At 42.6% G+C, this 6,606-nt stretch overlaps 1 pseudogene across 1 annotated transcript; it reads left to right on the top strand.

Moving 5' to 3' along the window:
- The first annotated feature begins 5,662 nt into the window (after positions 1-5,662).
- Positions 5,663-6,394, top strand: LOC307059900 (large ribosomal subunit protein uL30-like; annotated as a pseudogene). The gene has a single exon. The product of its transcript is annotated as a large ribosomal subunit protein uL30-like (transcript).
- Positions 6,395-6,606: the final 212 nt, after the last annotated feature.

The following is a 6,606-nucleotide window of genomic DNA, read 5'->3' as shown; positions in this document are numbered from 1 at the left end:
ATTTCCCATCATTAGTTTTTATTTCAAAACTCTTCTATAATGATTGAAGTTTTACTTTCTCCCAACCTATCTTTCTGGCCATATCTTTCATTATTCCCCCTTCCTGCTCAATGCTCTAGTCAAACCAAGCAGCTTCTCTTCTACTAAGATGCCTGACCTTTTCCCATCTCCCTGTCTTTGCTCACCATGTCTCCTTTGCCTGAGATGCTCTTCCTCCACCTACCAACATCTCCACCTGCCTAATCCTACTCAGTTCCAAGAGCCGGCCTCTATGCCATCTCCTTTATGAAGATGTGCCTGCAGAAGAAGGAGTTAAGCTTTCTGTTCGCCTCTGAATAATTAGAGCACTTTTTACTTCTCAGCAATAATGCAGGGCCAATAATGTGTGTATATTTCTCTTCTTTTCTATTGGCGTGTCAGCTTACAGAAAGCAGGAATAATACCTTACTTTTATTACATTGCTTATAAAAACTTTTAATTTATTTATATATTGTAATAGGTAATTATAATTACATGTAATATAATTCTACTACATGTGATTATAATAATATATACTTATTATAATATTTAATTATACAATTACAATTATATTTTTATTTGTAATAAATAAGTTTTATTACCTCAATTATCCATGAAGACATGGCACACATATTTCTTGAGAACTTCCTATGTGTCAAGTTCCATGCAAGGCTCTGGAGATATAGATACCCTTACTCCCCATCTTACTGGTGGGCATGAAATACATGGATGCTATAAATATGGTATTTGTGTGATACCAAATGAATGCTCAAATACTCTTCAAATCTGGCCCAGTTCTTGACCTGTGTTGAAGCTGAGGTCCCAGAGGCCATGGGGAATGAATTTTTCTTAGGGGTTTACACTCTCTGACGGTGCTTGTTTTTAGTGGTATCTGACTCTTTATATACCTTGCATCATGAAAATTTGGTTAGGTCAACACTGGATCACCAGGAGAGAAGAGCTGGGCAACTCTTCAAACTAGCAGCTGCAATTTGTAATCAGGCCCAGGGGTGTAGCTTCTGCTATTGTCCAGGCTGCCTAACTGCCTTTTCCAGTCATGCAGTAGAGTGGCAAAGTTGGAAAAGTATAGGCTGCTTTGGTGTTAGACTTGCCTTTAGTATAGACATAGCTTCATCCATAACTAGAGGGAAAGCTTTGCGGGGGTGCCTATTTCATTTGTAAAATAAGATAGTAATACCCTCCTCAGTGAAGATAAGTAAAATATGTAAACTCTAGTGTCCATAACTATGTCCATAAACTATGTATGGTCTGTAGGCCAAATCTGACCTGCTGCTTGTTTTACAAATAAAGTTTTGTTGGAACACAGGGACACCAATCTATTACATATTTTCTATGTGTCTGCGTAACATAGGCAGCACTGAATAGTCACAATCAAGACGGTATGGCTCATGAAGCCTAAAATATTTACTATCTGGCCTTTTATAGACAAAGTTTGCGGATCCCTGGACTAGAACACAGCCCTGCACCTGGAAGATAGTCAATAAATATTAATTGTCATAATTATTCTCTTTTTCACCAGACCTAATCTGGGTGAGAGTGGAAAAGAAAGGCTGGAGAAGAGTTGGCAGGAGACGGACTAGGGTGGCTAATTTTCTCTTTCCATTTATTGGAAATTGAAAGTGGAATTGAACTTGAGGCTGGGACTGAAACTTAATAGAGACCTGAAGAAGTAAAATTTCTTTCTTTTTTTTTTTTTCTTATTGAAAACTGTCCAAAACTTCTTCTGGACAGTTTTCTGGTCCCCAAACCTTTTCTTTCCTCTTGGAAAGCACTATATGTCACTGTTGAAGTTAATAGTTTGTTCTTAATAATGGTTATCATTGGTAGAGATCACGAAAATCTTCCATCAGAGCATAGCACTGCCATTCCAGGCAGTTTTTGCCTGTGTTGGTATTGATTTCAATTAAAACAAGTTATCTGAATCACTGGGCTTCCTGTTGGCTGCACTCAATGCCCAGTGATGCAAATGGAAAGCCTGTTTCAAACCTATGATATCTGGTTACTTACAACAAGGCCCAGGCAGCTGGGGTATAAACAAACCTCAAGCACCAATCAGTGTAGAAGGAAATGATCTTCATTTGCCCTACATGATGTCATCCATCTTGAGCCTGACAGTTTTCTAACAATTATTGACTGTGAGGCCAGGCAAATCTTACAAATTCATCTTATTCCTTATTAGGGCAGGTAGTCAAGCGTATTCCAAAACATTTGATTTGGTTCAATTCCTTGTGTACATATCCTTTCCTTCTCTCTCTCTCTCTCTCTCTCTCTCTCTCTTTTTCCCCTCCATTATGTCAATCTCTGTGGGAGGAGTTTGTGTGTTTGCACAAAGCATAGCATGATGGTGTTCCGTGTCTGTGTGTTTATTCTGTGGGCGAGCATTTGAAAGGCTTTTCTCTTCTACTTGTTAGCTTACAAATAGCCTAACCCAGTGATCAGACACCTTCATTTCACATAATGATTCAGCAATTTGTGTCAGCATGGTTCTTTATAATAGCAAAACAGACCATCATTTCCAAAGATACATGGCACATGAGGCCAAATGTATAGAACATGTTGTAATTTGTGCTTTTGTAAATTCACATATTTGAATCATTGCCTAAGGCTTGTGTACTAGATCAAGTCACCTAGCTAGAAAGTGAGCCTAAGTCACTGTGGAACAGATTGACTGTTTTTTTCCCAAATTGCCTTCTTTCAGACACGTAGCTAGACGATATTTCCTAGCCTCCTTTGCAGTTAGATGCAGCCTTGTGTCAGAGTTGTGGTCACTGAACGAGGTAGAAGGGATATACACCTTTTTCAGGCCTAGGCCGTAAAATCCTCCCAAATGCAATCCTCTAATCTCTTTACCGATCTTACAGCTGAATAGAGAGGACTGCAAGGACATACAGGAGGGAGATGTGGTAAGATGGAAGGGGCCTGGGCTCCTGAATGTGAATGTGGAGCAGATCTCCTAGCCCCGCACCTGCCATCAGCAGCCCATATTGCACTGTGATGAGATTTTTTTTTTTTTTTTTTTTTTTTTGCTGTACGCGGGCCTCTCACTGTTGTGGTCTCTCCCGTTGCGGGGCACAGGCTCCGGACGCACAGGCTCAGCGGCCATGGCTCACGGGCCCAGCCACTCCGCGGCATGTGGGATCTTCCTGGACCAGGGCACGAACCCGTGTCCCCTGCATCGGCAGGCGGACTCTCAACAACTGTGCCACCAGGGAAGCCCAAGTGATGGGATCTTTTGTGCCACTCTTACCATCGCCCCACACTGGACTGTGATGAGAACAAGCAAACATTTATTGTAAGTCACTGAGTTTTGGGGTTGTCCGTTATAACAGTGAGTCTAGCCTGACTACTGTACTGGCTGTCATTCTTCTGTGTAGCATTGTTAATTTTTAGTCATCATCTTCACAAATGCAATAACTTTCATGACATTATATTTTGCTGTATTGTACGAAATAGATGATATGCTATAAAGGTGTTTAGAAATGTGAAGATGTGTGGGCATATTCATTGAAAATAAAAAGGCTCTTTTTTTTTTTTTTTTTTGCGGTACGCGGGCCTCTCACTGTTGTGGCCTCTCCCGTTGCGGAGCACAGGCTCCGGATGCGCAGGCTCAGCGGCCATGGCTCACGGGCCCAGCCGCTCCGTGGCATGTGGGATCTTCCCAGACCGGGGCACGAACCCGTGTCCCCTGCATCGGCAGGCGGACTCTCAACCACTGCGCCACCAGGGAAACCCTAGAAAGGCTCTTTTATGTAGTTTTTCCTCCACAGCTTTCCTGTGCTGGAGGTAACTTGTTCAATGTCAAGGTAACAATAAGGGCTTGATGCCTTAGTTTCATTTTGTAAGCAGAACTCTTTTTGGTAGAAATACCTGTTTTCCCTGGGTGAGTCCATTACTCTATATTAATTAAGCCAACTGTCTATGAAATATCAAGCCTAATTATTGGGCAGAAAATGGCAAATTATTTTGTCTTTGTTGGGCTGAACATTTATTTGTATCTTAGAGGGAAGTGAGTATGGCATTAAGGAGGAAAGGATGAGGAGGTAATTTTGCAGGTGAGGAATCTGCAGAAGGTTTAGTGTTACTCTGTGATTTTCCTCTGCCACTGGCTGGCCTGATCCAGGTGAGGCTGCAGTTTTAGGCTTGATCACAGACTGAGAATTTTGCAGAGCATAGTGTCAGACCTAGGATGGACACACACATGAGCAAGAAGCAAAGCGCTATTGTTAAAACCAGGAAGATGTTGGGAACATTTGTTTCTGCTACTTATCCCGAGCTGACTGATGCTTGGGGGCTCAGAGAGTTTAGCTAACTTAACCTAAGGTCACAGACTAATAAGTTGTGGAGCCAGGATTTGAATCCAGGAAGCCTAATTCCAGAACCTGTGCATATAACCCCTCTTGTGTAGGAGGAAGAATATCCTGGACTGTGTGTGTAGGATAGACTGGAATAGGGAGAGGCTAGAGACAAGGAGCCTATTTAGGAAGACTCTAAATATGAAGTTATAGGAATCTGGAAGAGGGTGCATATTTAGGGACTCTGATTTACATAGAGTAGCTGCTTCACAAACAACACTTGAAAAGGTGAACGAGTGAGTTTTTTTCACTACAGGCGCAAGTGCTGCTGTCACTACCACTTTCTGGGTAGTCATTTTCTTTACTGTACTTCTTTGCTTTACCCACACATCATTGCTGGCAGAGTCACTGAGTCACAGCTTCCCTGAGGATGATCACCGCCCCCCACCAATGGCTCAGCCTGCACTCTCCAAACAGATGGAAGGCACCCTGCCCTTTTGCTAGATCCTCAGTCAGCACTGTCACAGCTCTTTATTGCCTTTTCCCATCCTTTCCTTTGCGGGTTCAGCGCTGTTAACTGAAACTTAATTCACCCTTCCTTCATGCTACTTATAACGTCCCAGCAGAAAGCCTCTTCTCTGGTAAGTCCTCTTGCCCTTTCTCTCACCCTTTCTTTTGCATTTGGTGCTAAGGATGGCATAGGGGGTTATTAAATGATAAAAAGAGTCTCTCTTCAGTTTCACAAATGCAATTCTTTTCTGATTTGGTGATATTTAGAACCTGGGAACGTTAGCCTACATTCCCAGTCTGTGCTCCCCGCTGCCTAAATCCTCATGCTAGAAAAGCAGTCAGCAAACTTAAAACCCACGATTGTTCTAAGTGGGTCTAAGCAAGTCCCATATTTCATCGGCAGTTGGAAATGCAGAACAACAAAGGAAGGAAAGGAGAAGTGGTCGGACAAAGGGGATGGGGTGAAGAAGAAAGAGGAAAGCGTGGAGAACGCTTGCTTGTACTAAAAGCATGCATTCTTATCTTCAAGATGTCCACTTAATGCCATTTTTATTTCTCATGTGGTAGAAGCTGATGTCACTTTCTGGGGATAAAATGGTAGGATATCTTTGAAAGTAATTTTTACAGGAATGAACAATTTTGTAAAATTTCTGACACAGGCTTGTATAACCAAGATGAATTTTTTTTAAAAAAGGATGGTTTAATGTGAAAAATCTATTTCTGGTAGGTATTATGCCTCTTATAACGTGGTCATCTTTTAAATGACAGTAATTAAAGTGCAGTGGGGCTGTGCATGAGTGGTAGCCAGCGGCATTGGAAAGATGGGAAAGGAAGAGCAGAAAAAACCCCGATCACTTTGGTTCCAGAAAACCTCCTAAAAAGAGGAAGGCGTATCAGGCCCTCAAAGCCACCCAAGAGAAGCAGGAACTTTTGCAAGCAAAGGAGCAGAGGAAATGAAAAGAGCTCCAGCTTAAGTGACTAGAAAGGTTCCTAAATGATTCCCGGCAGCAACTACGCGACAGGGTGCACCTCAGCTGGTTAGAACGGAAACCCCATGGCTTGAAAGTGCCAGATAAACCTTTCTTGGCCTTGGTTGTAGGCATCCAAAGGATTAATGTGGTGAGTACCATTGCAAGACTTTGCCTAAGTAAGAGTTTCAGTGGTATCTTCGTGAAAGTAAACCCTCAGACCATGAAAACGCTTGGGTATAGTGGACTCTTCTGTGGCCTGGGGAATTTCCAAATCTCAAGTCTGTTTGGGAACTCAGCTTGAAACACGGACAAGCCAAGGTCAAGAATAAAATCATCCCTCGGACAGACAACACAGTGACTGAGGAGCACCTGGGGAGGTTTGGTGTCATTTGCTTGGAAGACTTCATTCACGAAATTGCCTTTCCAGGGAAGAATTTTCAGGCGATCTCAGGGTTCTTGTGCCCTTTCCAACTCTCCGTGGCCCATCACACTACCAAGAATAGGGTGGGCTTCCTCAAGGAAGTGAGCTCACCTGGTTATGGAGGCAAACACACCAATCAGCTCATCCAGCAGCTGAACTAAACTTGGAATCTCTGGAAGTACAAGTGCTTTGGAAGACTGTGTTTTTGTTTTATGTAATTGTTACCCAGTATCTTCAAATAAGGTGATTTTCTGCTATATCCTCAGAAACTGGAGGGGAAGTGTCAGGGAAAAGATGGCGATGTTCACAGCAGGCACTTTTCATCCCACCCCAGTTCCAAGGAAAAGCTCCTGTGTATTTTCCACATTAGCCA

The sequence above is a fragment of the Hyperoodon ampullatus genome (assembly GCF_949752795.1).
Source record: "Hyperoodon ampullatus genome assembly, chromosome: 11".
NCBI lineage: Eukaryota > Metazoa > Chordata > Mammalia > Artiodactyla > Ziphiidae > Hyperoodon > Hyperoodon ampullatus.
The sequence above is the reverse complement of the archived record's forward strand: the minus strand, read 5'-3'. Positions and strand labels throughout refer to the sequence as shown.